General features: G+C 38.2%; 1 pseudogene across 1 annotated transcript; it reads left to right on the forward strand.

The window, feature by feature from the left end:
* Window positions 1-468: 468 nt before the first annotated feature.
* On the forward strand, window positions 469-1,084 carry LOC308509864 (small ribosomal subunit protein eS8-like; annotated as a pseudogene). The gene has a single exon. The product of its transcript is annotated as a small ribosomal subunit protein eS8-like (transcript).
* The last annotated feature ends 21,363 nt before the right edge of the window (window positions 1,085-22,447 follow it).

The following is a 22,447-nucleotide window of genomic DNA, read 5'->3' on the forward strand; positions in this document are numbered from 1 at the left end:
AAGAGAGTCTCCAACTGCAATAATTCTGCTTTACAGCCAACACTGGAGAGTACAAATAGGTAATGTGCTGTCTACTATCAACTTTGCCAAAGAAAAAGCATGAAACCCCTAAAGCTGTCACATCATCTTTAAGGCCCTGTGATCCCTTTGGTGAGCTTAATAAGCTCCCCTAGAAAAAGCTCAATTTAATGATTTCTAGTAAAAATAAATTCTAGTGTTTATGTAGAGCCGAAAAGCCTAAAACAACAGAAACCGCACTTAAAGTTACATCCCTCATTGCAAAAGCAGGTGCAAACCACTGGATTCCTGAAAAGGAAAGTAGTGCTAAAACTAATGACAAAAGTTATACTCAGAAAGAGAAAGAAAAGCGACTTGGAATCTCCCTTTGTCAAAGGATGCAGTAGAGGGTAACATAGTGTCAACGGAGTGTGACATAGAAAAGCAGCTCTTTGCAGCCGGCACTGAGCCATGGGCATCTCTCCGGACAGTTGGCAGAAGCACTGCAAACCAGGGGCAAGAGAAAGCCCTACCACAAGAAGAAAAAATATGAGCTGAGATGCCCTGCTGCCAACACTAAGGTTGGCCCCAGCCACATACACAGTCCATGTGCAGGGAGGCAAGAAGTACCATGCGTTGAGGCTGGATATGCGGAACTTCTCCTGGGGATCAGTGTTGTACGCACAAAACAGGGATTATTGATGTTGCCTACAATGCATCCAACAATGAACTGGTCCACACCAAGACCCTAGTAAAGAACTGCGTCGTGCTCATCAACAGCACATGAAATGGACAGTCGTACAAGTCCCACTGTGTGCTGCCCCTGGGCCTGAAGAAGAGCTAAGCTGACTCCTAAGGAGGAAAAGATTTTAAACCAAAAAAGATTTTTTAAAAATTCAGAAGAAGCATGATGAAAGAAAAAAGAATGCCAAAATCGGCAGTCTTTTACAGGAGCAGCTCCAGCAGAGCAAGCTTCTTACCTAGATCGCTTTCAGGACCGGGCCAGTGTCGCCAAGCAGATGGTTATGTGCTAGAGGGCAAGGAGCTGGAGTTCTACCTAAGGAAAGTCAAGGTCCCAGAAAGATAAATAAATCCTCCTCCCTCATATCTGAGCTCATGTGATAAAGGGTTTTATTGTTCTGAGGGAAAAAAAATAGAAAAGCACCTGCTATTCTATGTCCCTGCTGGAAGATACTACGCTCAACAGTTGGACAGACCATTCATGAGGAGACGGTGAATCAGTGCTTGGCTCCACAGACATGATACATCTATGATGGGCAATTGTTTGATGGCATTTTATTCTGTTTGTCATGGAAAACTGATATAGCAAGAACAGATATCTTTGTTGTGGTAACTATTGGAATGTGAGTCATGCTATAAACTGGAAAATAAGCATCAAAATCTCAACTGATGGAACATTATCAGGCTGTGTTCTGCGGGAGGCGGGCGGTGGACAGAGCCCTCCCATATTCACCATTCCTCGGGGGGATACATTCAAATCTCGGGCACTGAAACAAACAGGGTCTACTCTCCCTTGCTTATTTGTATTTGGCTGGCTGTTGACCAAAAGGAATGAAATTTTCACTCAAGTGTCTTCATAAACTGATAATCCCAGTAAGCCCAGTTCTATGATTTCAAGCAGTTTACTCAAGTGCTATAGTGCAGCACTAGAGACAGAATCTTACATATTGTGAACCTGTCACTTCATGGCTGAGTAGAATGATACCTAATGTGAAGGGCAAAAAAAAAGGCTCTTTGACACTAAATTTAGTGTAAATGGCCTGATCAAAGAACATTTGGATATGTTGATATTTAATGTTGTTTTTAATTGTAGGAGAAAAAAAATAGTTTATGACTGAGTGGATTTAAAAACCACATCCACATACCATAACAGTATATGAAGGACTATTCCCAGAGAGAGTCCACTGATTACTAGCAAAATAAATGAAAAAAAACCTACCCAAGTGTGATGAGTTCAAGGATTTCAGGGATGATTTCAGGGAAGGAAAAGACAAAATCATGAGATGCGATGACACCAAAAACAGTAGTATAATTTAACTCAATTTGGTTAGTACATTTTAAGCAAAAAAGTGTAATAAAGAGAGGATGAGGAGAAGAGAAGTAAAGCAGAGAAGGTGTTAGAACACTAAACCCTCACTTTTATGACTAGCAGTTAATAAATACTGTCTACAGTAGACAAATCCAGAAATGCTAAATAATAAATCAGTTTACCTTCCTTTCCCTTTCTCTCTCTATCTCTAGCTCTTCCCCCTTCCTCCTTCCATTTCTCCCTCTCTCTTTGAGTATTTGTCAGTCTGAGTATTTGTGCCATTAATTAAGAATAATTAAAAATATATTTTGAATATTTGTTATAATGAATGTGTTACATTGATTAAAAATAATAAAAGTTATTGAAATGAGAAAGGAAACAAAGGAAAGAAACAATGGTCGAAACCATCCCACGGTAGACCCTGACCCACAGATGCAGCTGCCTGTGACCTTGAGACCTTGGGAGTTAATGGCAATCCTGGGGCCATTTGTGCAACAAATTTACTTCCCCTTTTCAAAGGTTCTGCTGATTCATTTTTCTACTTGTTTGCCCATTGATGTTGCCTAAAAATGTGCACCTTAGAGAAAGTATGTCTCTGTCCCTTTTATCTCTTTACTTCTAGATTATTTGGTATACTTTTGCTGCAGCCAGGTGCTGGGGACTGCCTTGGCTGCCACATGATTTGCAGGGTATCAATCTTCATTAGATTTTATTCTCCCTTGTCTTGGTGTGTACCAGCTCTGCATGTGGCTTGTGTCACCCATGGGTCCTTAAATGTGTGTAGTTCAGGAGCATAGTTGTCCAGCCACCATGTATTGATGAAGCTCCTACCATCTTCCCAGCACTGCCTGGGAGGGCCTCGAGCTGGGAGGCTTCCTCATCTAAGGCATTCACTGCCTCAAAACAGTGGGATGTTAGTAGTTTAAATCAACCAATACAAATCTCCAGAGGTTTTTTTTTAAACTGGAATTACCCTCTTGGTTAGCATCAGTCTGAAAATAGTAGAGAGCTTAGTAATTTATCCTGGCCTATAAATAAATCTAAAATATAAAATCTTCAGGTCACATTGTCAGTAGGTTGCAAAATTTTCACTGGTACTGTCCACGTGAGTGCCACAGTAACCATGGGAAAGGGGGAAAGCTGCAACCTAAAAGGAGGAGGTGTACTTAATGACTTAATTCTGGTTCAGGTGGGTTCATAATTGGTTTGTAGTAATTTTTACTTTCCCAGAACGTGGCTTCCTTTGGCCTAATTTCTGTGGGTCTTGAGCCCACTGCCTTCTGCTAATAAAGCTGTATACAGGCCTTCTGATGTCAGAGTACTTCAATCTGTCCTTCCATATGCCATTTCATGTTTTTATCTTCAAACCACTCAATACAGATAGCAAAGATTTTTCTCTACTTCAGAATTAACATGCACCTTGCCAAGTTTTCTTCATTGTACTTCCAAAAACTATTTTAGATTACCAAAAACATATTCACTACAGAAATTGTTGGAAGCTAGAGCCGTTTGTTCAGAATTTAGATGATAATATTTTATCTTATTTCTAATATAGAAATAAAACATTTAGGGATTTATATCAGCTTATGCCTATGCTTAAAAAAAAAAAAAAAAAGCTTAGAGTTGCAGCCTGGGGCGGGGGGCGGCGAGGAGAAGAGTTTTCTACCTACATGCAAAGCTCAGAGGTAAGCGTGGAAGGAAGAAAGATGAAACTTGAAAAGTAAATAAGGGATCAATCCTGAAAGGCTTGAAAACCAAGGATATTAACCTGTGAGGCGACAGCAGAAATTGATAAGTCCATATACATGTAGCATAACCCAGGTTGAGGCTGGGGACAGGACAAATGAGTGGATGCATTTACCAATGAAAGGGTCAGCAGAGTCCTACACACTCACATTCCCTCCTGGCCAAGGCTCTTTCTTTCTTCCTTGCAGGATCGGAAGCCTGATTTCATCTCAAACCAAGTATGGATGCACTCTCAAGGGCAGACTCTGATTACCCATGAATAAAACCAAATGTCAGAGTCATGTACAAAACGAAAATGCTATTTGTTCACTAGCATGGGAACAGTTCCTAAACACTAGTTTAGGGTCCTAAAATCTGAAGGTGTTATGAGCAGGCTAGCCTCTCCCCTACTGCACAGCCTGCAAAGTAAATCCATTGAGAATGGGAAGGGGCTGTGAGTAGGGTCCTGGAAGAGCTCCGTGCATCCCAGTGGGAAGAGAATGGGGTAACCTGTGGCAAAGATGCCTCCTCCACCCCCACCCCACAGACAGCATGTCTTCCCCTTACAATTCTGCTCTCCTTGCTAATTTTACAAATTTTCTTCTTGACATAGTTATGCTCTAGAACTGTGAGGTCCAATGCAATAACCACAGTCATGTGTGGCTATTGAGCTCTCAAAGCATGCTTAGTTTGAATTGAAATGTGGTGTGACTGCATTGAAATGTTGGTGGGAATGCAGACTGGTGCAGCCGCTATGGAAGGCAGTGTGAAGGTTCCTCAAAAAACTATGAATAGACTTACCATATGACCCAGCAATCCCTCTTTTGGGTATTTACCCAAAAAATTTGAAAACATTTACACATAAAGACACTTGTGCTCCAATGTTCATTGCAGCTTTGTTTACGGTGGCCAAGACATGGAAACAACCACAACGTCCTTCGATAGATGAATGGATAAAGAAGTTGTGGTGTATATACACAATGAAATACTATTTGGCAGTTAGAAAAGATGAAATAGGACCATTTGTGACAACATGGATGGATCTTGAGATTATAATACTAAGCGAAATAAGTCAGACAGAAAAAGCAGAGAACCATATGTTTTCACTGATATGTGGTATATAAATCAAAAGCAACAAAAGAACAAGACAAACAAGTGAGAAACAAAAACCCATAGACACAGACAATCGCTTAGTGGTTACCAGAAAGTAAGGTGGCAGATGAGGGTAAAGGGAATCAAATATATGGTGATGGAAGGAGAATTGACTCTGGGTGAACTCACAATGGAATTTATAGATGATGTAATACAGAATTGTACACCTTAAATCTATGTGACTATACTAGTAATTGTCACCCTAATAAACTTTAATTTAAAATATGAATAATAAAATGGCAATAACTATGTGGCTATCATTATTATATTAAATGTAAATGGAATAAATGCTCCAATCAAAAAAACATAGGGTAGCTCAATGTATAAGAAAACAAGACCCATGCATATGCTGTCTACAAGAGATCCACTCAGATCAAAAGACACACATAGACTAAAGTAAAGGGATGAAAAAAATATTTCATACAAATGGAAATGAGACAAAAGCTGAGGTAGTAATACTTATACCTGAAAAAATAGACTTTAAAATGAAGAAAGACTATAATAAGAAACAGAAAAGGACATTACATAGACTAAAGTAAAGGGATGAAAAAGATATTTCATACAAATGGAAATGAGACAAAAGCTGAGGTAGTAATACTTATACCTGAAAAAATAGACTTTAAAACAAAGAAAGACTATAATAAGAAACAAAAAAAGGACATTACATAATAATAAAGGGATCAATCTAACAAGAAGATATAAGCTTAGTAAAACATTTATTCACCCAACATAGGGGCAGTTAAATATATAAAACAAATATTGACTGACATAAAGGCAGAGATCACCATAACACAATCATAGTAGGGGATGTTAAGACCACAGTGACACCAATGAACAGATCTCCCAGACAGAAAATCAACAAGAAAACTGCAGCCTTTAATGACACACTAGCCCAGATTGATCTAATTGATATTTTTAGAGCATTTTATCCCAAAGCAGCAGAACATACATTCTTTTCAAGTACACATGGAATATTTTTCAAGGTAGACCACATGTTAGGCCACAAACAAATCTCAATAAATTTAAGAAGATTGAAATCGTATCAAGGTCTTTTCTGACCACAATGATATGGAATGAGAAATCAATTACAAAAAACAACACTGAAAAACACACAAACTCATGGAGGCTAAATGACATGCTACTAAATAATGAATGGGTTAGCAATGAGATCAAGGAAGAAATAAAAATATAATTAAGACAAACAAAAAAAAGAAAACACAATGATTCAAAATCTATGGGACACAATGAAAGCAATCCTACCTAAAGAAACAAGAAAAATCTCAAATCAACGTCTATCTTTACACCTAAGGGAACTGGAAAAAGAACAGCAAAATAAGCTCAAAGTGAGTACACGAAAGGAAATAATAAAGATCAGAGACCAAAAAAAAAAAAAACAGTACAAGAGATCAATGAAACCAAGAGCCTTTTTTTGAAAAGACAATTAAAATTGACAAATCTTTAACCAGACTCATCAAGAAGAAAAGAGAGAGGACTGAAATAAATAAAATCTAAAATGAAAGAGGAGAAGTGACAACGACACAACAGAAATACAAAAAAAAATAAATAAATAAGAGACTATTACACGCAATTATACACCAACAAATTGGACAATCTGAATAAATGGATAAATTTCTAGAAGCATACAATCTTCCAAGGCTGAATCAAGAAAAAACAGAAAATCTGAGCAGACATATTACTAATAACAAAGTTGAATCAGTAATCAACAAGCTCCCAACAAACAAAAGCCTTGGATCAGACAACTTCACAGGTGAATTTTACCAACATTCCAAAAAGAACAAACACATATACTTCTCAAACCATTCTAAAAATATCCAAAAGGAGGGAAGGCTCCCAACCACATTTTAAAAGGCCACCATTACCCTGAAAACCAGACAAACACATCATTAAAAAAAAAAAAAAAAATGCAATAGGTCAATATCCCTGATGAACATAGATGCAGAAATTCTCAACAAAATATTAGCAAACTAAATTCAGCAATACATTAAAAAGATCGTACATCACGATCAAGTGGGATTCATTTCTGTTATGCAAGGTTGGTTCAATATTGGCAAATTAATTAACGCAATACACCATAAAATGAAAACTTGATACACGGTAAACAAAATGAAAAACAAAAATCATATGGTCATATCAATCAATGCAGAAAAGGGGTTTGATAAAATCCAGCATCCATTTATGATAAAAAAAAAAACCTCTCAGCAGTATAGGAATAGAGAAAACATATCTCAACATGATAAAGGCCATAAATGACAAACCCACAGCTAACATCATACTCAATGGGGAAAAGCTAAAACATTCCCCTTAAGATCAGGAACAAGACAAGGATGCTTGCCCTCACCGTTTTTATTCAACATAGTATTGGAAGTCATAGCCACAACAATCAGGATAGAAAAAAATAAATAAATAAAAGGCTTCCAAGTGGGAAAGGAAGAATTGAAACTCATTATTTGCAGAGGACATGATAGTATATATACAGAGCCCAAAGATTCCACCAAGACATTATTAGAACTGACATAAGAATTCAGTAAAGAAGCAGGACACAAAATTAATATTCAGCAATTGATTGCATTTTTATGCACCAATAATGAACTATCAGAAAGAGAAATTAAGAAAACAATCCCATTTATAATCTCACCAAAAAAATAAAATAAAATGCTTAAGAATAAGTTTAACCAAGGAAGTAAAAGACTTGTACTCAGAAAATTATAAGACATTAAAGAGAGAAATTTAAAAAGATACAAATAAGCGGAAACATATAACATGCTCATGGATAAGAATTAATATAGTTAAAATGTCCATATTAACAAAAGCTATCTAGATTCGATGCAATCCCTACCAAAATACCAATGGCATTTTTCACAGAATTAGAGCAATAAATCATAAAATTTAGATGGAACCATAAAAGATCCTGAATAGCCATGGCAATCCTGAGAAAGAAGAACAAAGCTAGAGGTATCACATTACATGATATCAAATTGTACTACAAGGCCATTGTAATCAAAACAGCATGGTATTGGCATAAAAAATAGACACATAGATCAATGTAACAGAATAGAGAGCCCAGAAATACATCCTTGTATATATGGTCATTTAATCTATGATAAAGGAGGCAAGAATTTACAATGAGGTAAAGATAGTTTATTCAATAAACGGTGCTGGGAAAACTGGACAGATACATGCAAAGAAAAAAACTGAACTACCTCTTACACCACATACAAGAATGAACTCAAAATGGATTAAAGACTTAAATGTAAGACCCAGAACCCTGAAACTCCTAGAAGTAAATACAGGAAGTAAACTCTCAGATGTTACCCTTCGTAATACTTTTACTGATATATCTCTTCGAGCAAGGGAAGGAAAAGAAAAAATAAACAAATGGGACTACATCAAACTAAAAAGTTTTTGCATACCAAACGAAAAGACATACTACTGAATGAGAGAAGATATTTGCCAATGATACATCTGGTAAGGGGTTAATAGCCAAAATTTATAATAATAAAAAAACCTCATACAACTCAATACACATGAAAGAAAGGAAGGAAGGAAGGAAGGAAGGAAGGAAGGAAGGAAGGAAGGAAGGAAGGAAGGAAGGAAGGAAGGAAGGAAGGAAGGAAAGAAGGAAGGAAGGAAGGAAATACAAACAATCCAATTAAAAAATGGGCTGAGAACCTGAATAGATATTTCTCCAAAGAGGACATATAGATGTCCAATAAACATGAAATAATGCTCAACGTCATTAATCATCAGAGAAATGCAAATAACAACCACAATGAAATACCATCTCACTCTTGTCAGAATTCATCAATAAATCAACAAACAACAAGTCTTGGTGAGGATGTGGAGAAAAGGGACCCCTTATGCACTGTTAATGAGATTGCAAATTGGTGTAGTGACTATGGAAAACAACAAGGATGTTCCTCAAAAAATTAAAATAGAACTACCTTATGACCCAGCAATTACACTACTGGATATTTATCCAAAGAAATCCAAAACTTTAATTCAAAAAAATATATGCACCTCTATATTTACTGCAGCACTGTTCACAATAGCCAAGATATAGAAACAACTGAAATGCCCATCAATAGACAATTGGATAAAGAAATTGTGGTACATTTATACAATAGAGTATTATTCTGTTACAAAAAAAGAATAAAATCTTATCAGTTACAACAACATGGATGGACCTCAAGGGTATTATGCTAAGTGAAATAAGTCAGACTGAGAAAGACAAATTCCATATGATCTCACTTATATGTGGAAACTAAAGAATAGAATAGATAAACAAACAAAACAGAAATAGACTAATAGAGACAGAGAACAAACTGATGGATGATAGATGGGAGGGGTATTGAGGGCAGGATGAGAAAGGTGAAGGGATTAGGAAGTACAAATTGGTAGTCACAAAATAGTCACGGGGATGTGAAATACAGTATGGGGAATATAGTTGATAATGTTGTAAATAATATGTACAGTGTCAGATGGGTATAAGATTTATCTGGGGCATCACTTCATAAATTATATGAATGCCTGACCACTGCACTATACACTGAAAATAATACAGAATAATATTGAATGTCAACTATAATTTAAATACACACACAGCACAGAGGTAACACCCTCTGTGTTAGGTTGTTAGGTTCCTAAAAAATTCTGTGTTGAGCGAATCTGTGTTATTAGAAACAAAGAACTAGTACAAAAAAAAGGGGATTAGGTTCCAAAAATTAAAAAAAAATACTATTATATTTTTGTAATTAAGAGAAATATCTTTATTTAAGCAATTTTCACCAAAAGTATAATATATTAATATCTATTAAATAATGTTTTCTTCATCATCACTACTAAGCTTTTATTACATTCCATGTTGTTCGGGGATTTCCTTAATTTCAAATGAGATATCTTTTGCTCTTAAAAGCTTTTATTATGTTCCTTGTTGTTTGGGGATTTCTCTAATTCTCAAACCGTGTTAGAGTGATACCGTGTTCTAGGGTTCCGTGTTGTACAAGAGTTTTCCCCAACTCTTGAACCGTGTTATAGAAGTGGAGTGTTACATGGAGGCTACATCTATATATAGTCACAGGGTGTAAAGTACAGCATAGGGAATATTATTGTAATAGCTATGTACTGTGTCAGATGGGTAGTAGACTGGTTGGGGTTATCACTTTATGAGATGCATAAATGTCTCATCATTATGTTGTTTTGTATACCTAAAAGTAATAACTTTTAAAAATGGCATTCTAGAATGCAAGAGAAAGTTATAAGATTTTAAATAGCTACTTTCACCTGTATTTTCTCAGTACTAATTTGGAATCATATTTAAAGTAAAAGTAATGCTATAAACAAAATGCAGTAACAAAAATTTACTCTAGTAATGCCCATGAGAGCCTCAAACAAATTAAGAAATTCTTTGAAATACGGAAGGATTTCAAAGCACTCAGTCATGATGGCAGAGCAGGTAAATGCTGTGCTTGCCTCCTTTCATGACCACATTAAAATTACAACTAAACTACAGAGCAACCATCACTGAGAATTGCCTGAAGTCTAGCAGAACCAAAGTCCTAAACTAAGGACATAGATAAGAAGCCACCTGGAGACTGGTAGAAGGGGCAGAGACGCCGAATGGGCTGGCCCCACACCTGCATGTGACTGTTAAAAATCGGGAGGGATATCTCAGCTGCAGAGGTTCCCCCCAACCAGAAGAGCTAGGGGGTCCCAACCCCACACTAAGTTCTCCAGTGCCAAGGAAAGAAGTACCCATAATTTCTGGCTGTGAAAACCAGCAGAGATTGCAGCTGAATGAGAAAAAGGGAAGTTAGAGTCCCAAGCATTCCTCTTAAAGGGCCCACACATGGACTTACTCTCTGATGGGTTCACTCTCTCTGAGCTCCAGCAGTGGGGCTGCAGCTCATAAAGCACCAGGATATACTGGGAGGAACTGAGTTGTCTGGCTTCACAGCAAGGGCTGGAGGGGCATCTTTCTTCCAGAAAAGTGCTGGCAGTATCCATTGTTTCTTTGTTGAGCCCTCTCTGCTCCTTGCATACAGATGCAAGTGGTTGCCATATCTGAGTCTCCATCAACCTGGCTAACACTGTTAGTTCCTCCCACCTCCCACCTTGGTAATTCCCTGAGACCCCACCCCACCCAACTTGTGCTCACACCGAAGCCAATTCCAGTGGCTTTTCCATGGACAGTCTTGGCTCATGCTGCAGGCTTTCCTGAAACCTCTCAACAGTTCACAAAACTTAAACAAGCAGCATCTGCCTTCAGAGTATATCATAACTCTTGCTGAGAAGCCCCAAACCCAGTACCAGTGGCAGCTAGCCTCAGTTTGCCTGTCAGCCTCTCCCAGGCACCTCCAATCCAGTGTGGGTAGTGGCCATCTGTGGACTGCTGTGTGGCTCATGACATGTGGCCCCACGCAAAGTACAGGCTATGGCTGAACTTGGCCTGTGGTGCATTCACTCCCAGGGAGCCCCAGGGCTGGCAAACCTGGTGGCCAGCTTTGGACTGAGCCGAGCTGGAGCATCACCTGGCCACTTCCAAAAATGGAACACCCAAAGAGTAGACTGGGCAGGCACCAGAGCCCTGATAAAGAGAATCCTGCTTCATAGGATCAGCCCTGAACAACAGCTCCTCCACTGTAGTCCTGGCCAGTCCTCATAACCAACCATCCGGAGTCTCAGTCCCCCTCATTGATGTACAAACAGCAACCAAGGTTCAACACCAATAGGAGAGCACACAAAACCCACACTTTGGACTCACCTAGAACACTTGGTTCAGGTGACACAAGAGACTGCACCACTGGGCCCCATAGGATACGTACTGCATAGGGCCAGTCTACTAAGACTGGGAGACATAGCAGCACTACCTAATACATAGAAACAAACATAGAGGGGCAGCCAAAATAGGGACATAAAGAAAACAGTTCCCAAATAAAGAAACAGAACACAGCTCCAAAAAAAAAAAAAAAAAAAAAGAACTATACAAAATGGAGACAAACAAGCTACTAGATGTAGAGTTCAAAACACTGGTTATAAGAATGCATGATGATCTCAGGGCGAATCAGCAAAGAGATAGGGAATGTAAAAATGGAGATAGAAAACATAAAAGGTCAGAAATGAAGAATACAATAAGTAAAATGAAGAACACATTACAGGGAATCAACGTAGATTACATGAAGCAGAGGACTGAATCACCGATTTGAAAGATAAGGTAGCAGAAAACACCCAATCAGAACAGCAAAAAACAAAGAATCCAAGAAAATGAGGATAGTTTGAGGGACCTCTAGGACAACATCAAGCACACGAACATTTGCATCATAGGGGTACCAGAAAAAGAAGAGACAGAGCAGGGAATTAAAAACATATTTGAAGAAATAATGACAAAAAACTTTCCTAACCTGAGGAAGGAAATAGATATAGAAGCCCAGGAAGCACAGAGAGTCCCAAACAAGATGAACACAAAGAGGCACACACCAAGGCACATCATAATTAAAATGCCAAAAGTTAGAGACAGAGAGAATCTTACAAGCAGCAAAGAAAAGCAGTTAGTTACCTACGAGGGAGCCCCCATAGGAATGACAGCTGATTTCTCAACAGAAACTTTGTAGGCCAGAAGGAAGTGGCAGAAAATATTCAAAGTTCTGAAAAACAAAGGTCTACAACCAAGACTACTCTCCCAAACAAGGCTATCATTTACAATTAAAGGAGAGATAAAGAGCTTCCCAGAAAAAGCTAAAGGAGTTAATCACCACCAAACCAATATTACAAGAAATCTTAGAGAAATTTCTTTAAGATGAAAAATAAAAGTTTAAAAATATGAAAAATAAAATGGCAATAACTACATATCTATCAACATTACTTTAATTGTAAATGGAATAAATGCTCCAATCAAAAGATAGGGTGGCTGAATGGTTAAGAAAACAAGACCCTTACACATGCTGCTTCCAAGAGACTCACTTCAGATTGAAAGATGCATACAGACTGAAAGTAAAGGAACAGTAAAAAGATATTCCATGAAAATGGAAATGAAAAAAATAGTAATAAAAATAAACTGGGGTACCAATAGTTACACCAGACAAAATAGATTTTAAAATAAAGGCTATAACAAGAGACAAAAAAGGACCCAGTGATCCCACTTCTGGGTATTTATCCTAAGAAACCCAAAACACTTTTTCGAGGGGAAATGTACTTCCATATGTTCACTGCAGTATTGTTTACAATGGCCAAGATGTGGGTGTAGTCTGGGTGCCTGTCAATGGATGAATAGCTAAAGCGTAGATTGTACATGTATAAAATGGAATGTTGCTCTGCCATGGAAGGGAATGGATTCTTGCCATCTGTGGCAGCATGGATGGAGTTGGCATGTGTTCTGCTGAGTGGAGTATGTCAGACAGAGAAAGACAGATGCAAAAAGACAGAATTTGCTTATATGTGGAACCTAAACAACAAAATAAACAAACAAAACAAAAACAACCTCATAGTTACAGAGAACATTTTGATGGTTGCCAGATGGGAGGAGATTTGCGGGGAGGGGTTGGGTGAATAAAGGGAAGGGATTAAGAAGTACAAATTGGTTGTTACAAAGTAGTCATGGGGATATAGGGTATAGCATAAGGAATACAGTCAATAACATTGTGATAACTATGTATGTATGGTGTCAGAAGGATACTTGATTTATCGGGGTTGGGGAGGAGGAGGGTTGGGGAGCAGGGTGAAAAGGTGAAGGAAGTAAGAATTACAAATTGAACTTAGAATTACTAAGAATTACAAAACAGTCATGGGATGTAAAGTAAAGCATAGGGAATACAATCAGTAATATAGTATTAATGATTTACAGTACCAGGTGGGTACTAAACTAGTCAGGGGGATCACTTCTTATATAAATGTCTAACCACTATGCTGTACACCTGAAATTAGTATAAAATAATGTTGAAAGTCAACTGTAATTGAAAAAGGGGGGAAAGGGTGAAGGGGAATAAGAGTTTCAAATTTCCAGGTGTAAAACAAATAAGTCATGGAGATGTAATGTATCGCATAGGAAATATCGTCAATAATATTGTGATAGCATAGTATGGTGCCAGATGGTTGCTGGAATTATGGTGATCATTATTTTAAGTATGTAAATGTTGAATGACTATGTTGTACACCTGAAATTAATATAATATTGTATATTAGATATGCATTTTTTAAAGTGTTTTTTTCCAGGACCCATCAGCTCCAAGTCAAGTAGTTGTTTCAATCTAGTTGTGGAGGGTGTAGCTCACAGTGGCCCATGTAGGGATCGAACCGGCAACCTTGTTGTTAAGAGCACCACACTCTAACCAACTGAGCTAACCAGCACCCCAATTAGCTATATTTTAATGAAAATCTTTTTAAAAAGAAAATAAATTATTTGAAGAAAAATGCAGTGAATTTTGAAGTGTTACTAAAGTGAAACAAATTGCAGTCTTCTGACACTGAAATCAACTTCTCAAACGTAAAATATATTAGAAAAAGGGAGAACACTCATTTTGACTATAGATTCTATCATTCTTATTCAAAACTAAATTTCCAAATTAATTTTTCTTTTTCCCATATTAGATACAATATCCTTAAAAAGAAAGTTTTGTTATATTGAAAAATCATAGTCTTTTCGTTGTTCTTATGTCATACATAATTCGAAGAATATGATAAAAATTAATTTCTACAACTATATTAAATTTACAGTTGAAATTGGCTGATAAAAATGGCAAGGAATGTTCAATTAATGGGACATCCTTACGAAAAACTCATAAATTTGGGTGATTTTCTAATACCTAATATGACCCTATTGAAGCATTACAATGTATTTGTAGCAGTAAGTTACCAAATACATTTCTGAGTATTTGTGAAGCTCCCCAAGGTATATTTAACTTTTCCATTTTCAGTCACCTGTGGAGAATATAGCTTCTCCAAATTAAGTTTTTAAAAATTACTCAAGATCTACAACGTCACTAGAAAACTGAATGATCATTTCTAGAAAAAGGTATCCTGGAATATTCATGCATTGATTGGAACTGCTGCAGAGATTTTCATACCCATAAAAATCCTGAGTATAGCCTAATGACTTGGCCTTCCTAATTATTGTTATTGATCTTTTAAATGTTATATTTTTTTGTTCATTTATTTGATTTGTATGATTTTTTAAGTAATTGCTTATTTTATTTATGAGAAGTATGTAAAATACTAACAGGTTTTACCTGAGGGAGGGGTATATTTTCCATGGGCACCATGTGGAGTAGCATGGCTCAAGAAGCTGCCTGAACACTGTGAATTAGCCTTGTCTTTGAGTCACACCACAAACTATGCAGATTTAGAGGCCCATTGGGAATTGTACCCAGATTTCATTAACCAGTAAGAGGCAAGTTAAAGCCTGGCTAGAAAAAAGGAGGTTGTTGATACCTCCTAGAAGCATCACATAGGCCAAAGGAATGGATGATCCGAGTTCTTCATCATGGATTTCCACATCAGAGACCTCAGGAGATCCAAAGCCCCCCTCTGTGAAGCCACTGTAAACCCCTCCACTGATCAGAAATTCTGGAGAAGAAGGAGAGAAAGCTGGGGCTAGGAAGGTCTTCCTAGACTGGATATATTGAAAGGAACAACTAAATATTTCCAAAGTTGACTGGATAGAACTGAATAAAGTTCGTCTCCCTCCCCTATGCAGAAAGGCCAGGTCAGTAAAAACTTAACTACGTTTGTACTACAAACATCCAAATCATAGTTTGAAGAAATGTTCAACCTCCCTACATTTCCATGTAAAGAAAAACTTCACTTTCTCTGACTTAGTCTAGAGGAAGGGTCCCCCTAAGATTGATCACAGTCCACCCTAAGGGCTATAATCAGAAAATCTGTCTTATTCTTTTGTGGTTCTGACACGAGACTCAGGCACTCATTAAGGCTTTCCTATGTGTGAGGGCTGAAATGGGAAACTAAGAAAACAATAATGACTGGAAATTTGATTTAAATGAATAACAAAATAATTCATTTTTTATGTATTTTTTTCTTATTCTGTTGACAATGAGAAACTGAGTCAGGGGTACCATATTTTGATTCTTTCTTGACTTACTTTAAAAGCATTCGTCTAAGCATTTATTCAGAGATAGGAAAGTAATTTATACGCATATGTCTCTTCTTTCTGAAATCCAACTAAGATAATAATAAAGGGTTAAGTTTCTTTCTGAGGAATAATCCCTCAAGGATGAAGAAAATACAACAAAATTTGGATGCTAGAAGCAAATGGAAGAGTGATAAATGACTCAGTAAACCAAGGAAATTGAATCTTAAGTCAGCAGCACAGAAAGCTGAGAAGTAACATGATATACAATCATCCCTCAATATCCATGGGGGATTGGTTGCAGGACCCCTCAGATACCAGAGTTTAGAGATGCTCAAGTCCCTTATATAAAATGACGTAGTATTTGCACATAACCTACACACATCCTCTGTATACTTTAAACCATCTCTAGATTACTTATAATACCTAATACCACATAAATGCTATGTAAATAGCTGTTATACTGTATTGTTTAGGAAATAATGACAAGAAAAAAAGGACTGTACATGTTCAGTAAAGAAACAATCATCGTAGATCTAACTACATAGTACACATCAACAATAAACATAATGTTGTTTTAAAATATTTTTGATCCAAGGTGGTTGAATTCATTGATGCAGAACCCACAAGTACAGGCCAAGAGTACACCAAAGAATCTTCCAAAGGACTCAGGAATTTCAGCATAAGTAAGGGATAAATGATAGTGGTATATTTAATAAAATAAAATAAAAATCCAACTCCTTTTTTTTATATTTATAATTTTTTTATTTACTTGTTTTTTATTTTATTTTATTTTCATTTAAACTTTTGTTTTCTTTTTTTATTAGTTTCCAGTGCACAAAACAATGTACTAGTTAGACATTTATCATTTATATCCCTCACACTGTGTCAACCCCTCTCCCCCCATCCACTATCCCTCTGACATCGCACACAGCCATTACGTTTCCACTGTCTTTATTCCTCATGCTGTACTTCGCTTCTTATAACTATATATATATATATATATATATATATATATATATAAACTTGTAGTTGACATTCATTATTGTTCAGCTTCAGGTGTACAATGCAGTGATCAGACACCTACATCTTCCCTGAGGTGGTCCAAGTGTCGGATACCCTACAAAATCTTTACAACATTATTGATTACATTTCCAATTAACTTTCGTGATCCTGTGGCAATCTTGTGGTTACTGACTGTGCTTTCTAATCCCCTCAGCTTCCCCCTTATCCCAACTCCCCTCCCATCTTGCAACCCTCAGTTTTTCCTCTATGTCTCTGAAACTGTTTCTGATTAGTTCGTTCATTTATTCTTTTCTTTAGATTCCACATATAAGTGAGATCATATGGTGTGGGGACAGAGCCAGGAGTCCAGTTTCCGGGCTCTCGGCCTCATGTGGAAAGGTGCTCACTCGGGTAGTAAATGGCCATCAACTGTGATTGGATGGCCATCAGCTGTGGCTAGTTGGCCGTCAGCTGTAACCAGTGAGCCATTGGCCAATAATATAACTGCGTTGGCTACACTAACAGAAAATGGGGGGCTAGCAAGAAGATGGTGGCTGGCAAGTGCGGATTGCAGTTAGCATGGCAGAGTGCAGTTAGCAAGGAGTCGGTCAGTTGGCAGAAAAGCGGACAGCAGTTTGCACGTCATGTGAATCTAGCCTCCAGTGAGACTATAGTGCTATGACTCCCCCATCTATGGCTCCGTGGGTGTTCCTTTTTGGCCTCACCATATCCTGCGTTCTTATGTGGGGAGCGGGAGCTGAGACCCCGCAGGCCGCCCTGCACGACACATGGCGCAGCGAGCAGGATCTCCCGCAGGACATATGGTATTTGTCTTTCTCTGTCTGACTTATTTCACTTAACATAATGTTCTCTAGGTTCATCCATATTGTTGCAAATAGTAAGATTTCTTTCTTCTTTATGGCTGTGTAATACTCTGTTGTATAAATGTACCACAGTTTCTTAACCCAGTCATCTACCGATGAGCATTTCGGTTGTTTCCATGTCTTGGCTATTGTGTATAGTGCTGCAATAAACATAGGGGTACATAAAGTTTTTTGAATTAGAATTTTGGATTTCTCCGATAGATACCTAGGAGTGGAATTACTGGATCATAAGAGTTCCAGTTTCAGATTTTTGAGATCCCTCCATACTGTTTTCCATAGTGGCTGTACCAATCTGCAATACCACCAAGAGTGCACAAGGGTACCCTTTTCTCCACATCCTCGCCAGCACTTGTTGTTTGTTGATTTATTGAAGATAGCCATTTTGACTGGTGTGAGGTGGTATCTCATTGTGGTTTTTATTTGCATTTCTCTGATTCCAACCCGCTTCTTAATTCTATGTAGTGGAAACTCCCCCTCTCTCATCCCAACAGAAGACAGATTTATTCTGTGGGCAGGTAAAATAGAGGATCTCTAGAACAGAATAAAATGTCCAGAAAAAGAGATGTGTGTGTTTAAATTAATGACAGAGGGCGCAATGCAGTTCAAGTTCACTGAATTCCCTGTTGCCCATCTGATCAATGTGCAGTGGTATTTCATCGTGGCTTTAATTTCTACTTCACTGATTATCAAGGAGGTTGAGCGCCTTTTCGTATGAGCATGGACATTTGAAATACCTCTTTTGTAAAATGTATCTGCAAGTCTTTTGCCCACTTTTCAATTGGGTGTCTATCTTTTTCTTATTGATTTACAATCATGTTTTAGATAGTCTGGATACACAGATATTCCTCATTTTAAATGTAGTCAAAGTACCAATCTTTTTCTGTATGCATAGAACTTTTTGTGTTCTGTATAAGAAATCTTTCCTTTCTGAGGTCATGAAGATTTTCTCCCTAATGAACTTGAAAAGCCATTTACAGTTTTATCTTTCTATTTAAGTCTATAATTCACCTGGAATTTATTTTGATGGGTGGTGTGAGATGGCGGGAGGGAGGGGTTTGTCTAATGTCATTTTATGGCCAAATGTGTGCCCAATTGTCTTAACTTTGTGTTTTGAAAACACAGTTCCTTTCTCACTGCCCAATGGTACACCGCTGTCACAAATTAAATGTCCATATGCATGCTTCTGGGATCTTTTTTTCTGCCCTATTTGTTTGTCTATCTCTATACCAATCCTACATTGTTTTAATTACTTCAATTTTATAGTAATAAATTAGGAATTTGTGCATATCTTGACAAATAATTTTAATGAACCCCAGTTTTCCTAGATACTTTGGATTCATCAAGTTTTTCTGACAGCCCCACCCGCTCTCCCCTTGGACGTTTTAAGCCCAGGATGCTACTCCTTGCCCAGTTACTTGTGTCACAAACTTCCTAAGCTAACATGGTCATACAGGACCCTTGGTTGCTTTTGAATACATAATGGTAGCCACCAAAACATTTAAGGTGTGTGAAGATTACCTACAACACTGCTGCTAGATTATAATGATAGAATGACTCAAAACAGATTCTGTCACATATTGAAATATTGAAAAAATTTAACATTTATTTGTAAGCAGGCAGAAAGCAGTTCATAAAACCTCTTCTGTAAGCTCTATGAAATCCCACGTCAACTACCACTCTATGGGAAAATAGTTCACTTGAGGCAACAATTTTTCAGGGGCAGGAACCTATTATCCTGACGGTAGGTATTAGGCAGCCAAATTTTCTGCTATCTAACAGGAAGTTATGACACAGGACTGTTCACAGATAAAGCTCTGGATCTCATCTCTAAATGTATAGATCATACTTTCTTAGTTTTTATACCTGTTCATGCAGTGTCTCTCCACTATTTTAGCCCATCTATACATCTCAAAGGACTTTAATTTCTCTAGTTCACATGGAGTCCAAGTCTTGTTCCTGTCTGGCCCCCAATCAACCAGTCAAGCCATTTGCCACTGCCCAGGAATCTATGTATACCCATACCTCTGATGATGTCTCCACACAAGTGAAAAAAAAGAATATCACTTGCAGCTCTGCCCACTGGGAGGATTTCCTTTACCATTGTCCGAAAGGAAAGAAGGGCTGTAGTGTAGCAGCAATCCATTTATGGCTAGCACCAAAATATCATAATAAACTATCTGTAAACCTGACCTGAATTTTTTCCTCTTCTGACAGCTAATGATAGGAATCCTTCCTCCCACCTCACTCCATCCCCATTAAGTCACAGATTTGAATTGGGGCACAGGCATTGATGTCACAGAGATTGTTTCCATGAGATTCTGGGCCACAGGTTTATATAATACACAGTTCTTCTGAGCCTGCTCTAGCTGATCTTGAAGGTAGCATTACCTTCTGAGCTTATAAATTGTAGGTCTGATAACACCAGCTCATGTTAGTCAGCTCTGGTCCCACACACACTTGGTGTCTCTAGTTAGGAAATCAGTCTCTACTAGGGCCTGGTAGCACACCAGGAGTTGTATTTCAAATAGCAAGTCGTTCTCTGCTGCAGAATGGCGTTTCTTCAGAACTGTAAGGACTTCCCATGGACACCTCCATGGGTGTCAGTTCTTCTGGGTAAATTGGGATGATGGAAGGGTGACTTGGACCTCCTGCAGAGCCCTCTCTTGCTCTGAGTCTTACTTAAAACCGGTAGCCTTCTGAGCCACCCAATGAATGAGTCAGAGTAGTATTCCCAGATGTGATATATGCTGTGTCTGCAAAATCCAGTCTCACCAAATGCCTTGTCTTTTTTTTTAATCTGGTAGAGCATGCAAGGTACAACCACTAGCCCTTTTCCTTAGAGGGGATTTCCCTTCTTTCCCCAAAGCATAGGATCTCTAAAATCTTTACTAAAGTGTCAGATTCTTGCATCTTTTTGACGTTTACCTCTCCTCGTCAGCTACACGTGTATTTCACTAGAGCATCTAGATATCTTGCCAGTTTATACTCAAAAGGTCCAATTCACGTAATATTATCAATAGAGTGGACCAGCATGGTTGTTTGTAGAATGTCAAGATAAACAATGTTCGCATACATTATGACAGAAAATAGGAGAGCTCAAGAAATTACTAGTATACTTCTCTATAACAGTAAACTGCTTTTATTCTTCTTACTGATGGCATTGAGAGAAATTCATTTGCCAGATCAATTGCTGTCAAATGCCAAAAGAGGAGCTAATCTGCTCCAAGAAATCTATAAATGTAGGTATGTATGTATGTATGTAGGTATGTATGTATGTATGTATGTATGACACCCGTTGCAATTGGCTACCATCTGTGTAATTTGCACTAATCCACTGGAATCTACCATAATACATCTGGGTTGCGCAGGAACCAAACAGGAAATTGAACAGGATGTGATAGGGCTCAAACCCCTACATCTTTTGTCCTTGATGGTCGTGCTAGTTGCTGTAATATCTCCCAAGATGCAGTATTGCTTCTGATTACTTCCTTGGCCAAGCAACGAAAAGTGGGAGTTCCTGTCACCCATTCTTCAAGGTGTCCCACCCAGGTTAACCCCTGCATGTTCAGGTTACACAGGCAGAAGTGCTAAGCAATGGGGGTCCCTCCCGTGGAGGGACCAAAGTTGGCATCTGAGAAGCCCTGGGGTAGGAAGGAAGAGGCTGTTGACATGGGCTTGTCAAGATGCAACACTGTCAGGTTGCTCCTTCACAAAACTGTTCAGAGGCTGCACCATGCGGGTGGCTGCAGCTGTAATTGGAACACTGTGTGGAGCCAGGAGGACTTGAAGTGGTCCCACAGGTATTCACTGAAACGGAAAACAGCATGCTAGGAGACAGATACAGAAAGAGCCACAGTCTCTACAGGACAGTGAGTTTTTTTAAGGGCAATAATGCTTCTCTCTACCTCCTTTATCAGGACTCCTAACACAGGAGTTTCAGGTAGACTTATTCAATAATGTCTGTTGGTTGCTGAAACTAATAAATTAATTAAATGATAAAACCACATTGGATGAAAAGATCCAGGTCACATTAAAAGATCTGGCAAGGTTGGATTTTGCTATGCCTAACAACCCTGAAAGGAAAAGTGTTGCTGAGTCAGGCTTGCAGAGTGTGCCCAGGCACAGATTAGAGGAGGTGACAGGTGACAATGATATCTGTCCTGACACAGACTAAAGAATCCAGCACAGGCCGCTGGCTGGTTACTCCCAGGACTAAGAGGCTTTAGATAGGCGCCATATTGTTGATGGAGAAACCCATTTTCTCTCATGAAATTTCTTAACTATATATACAGCCAGAGCTAAGAAATTGAGGAATTCCTCAGGAGATAAAGACGAAGGTAACCCACTTCTTCAAAAAGGCTGGGTGGCTTGCTGTGGTGAAGGACCCTGTCTGGAGTGTCTGATAGGACTGCAGAGGACTTTCTGTGTTTCCTACTCAGGCATAAGGAGGAAGGACGATTGGAAGAGAAGGCAGACAGACCTTCATCTATGACTACCAAGGCTTTTAGCCTTCTTTCTCCCCAGTGGGGACACATAAAT

This window comes from Rhinolophus hipposideros (genome assembly GCF_964194185.1).
Source record: "Rhinolophus hipposideros genome assembly, chromosome: 17".
In the NCBI taxonomy this organism is placed as follows: domain Eukaryota; kingdom Metazoa; phylum Chordata; class Mammalia; order Chiroptera; family Rhinolophidae; genus Rhinolophus; species Rhinolophus hipposideros.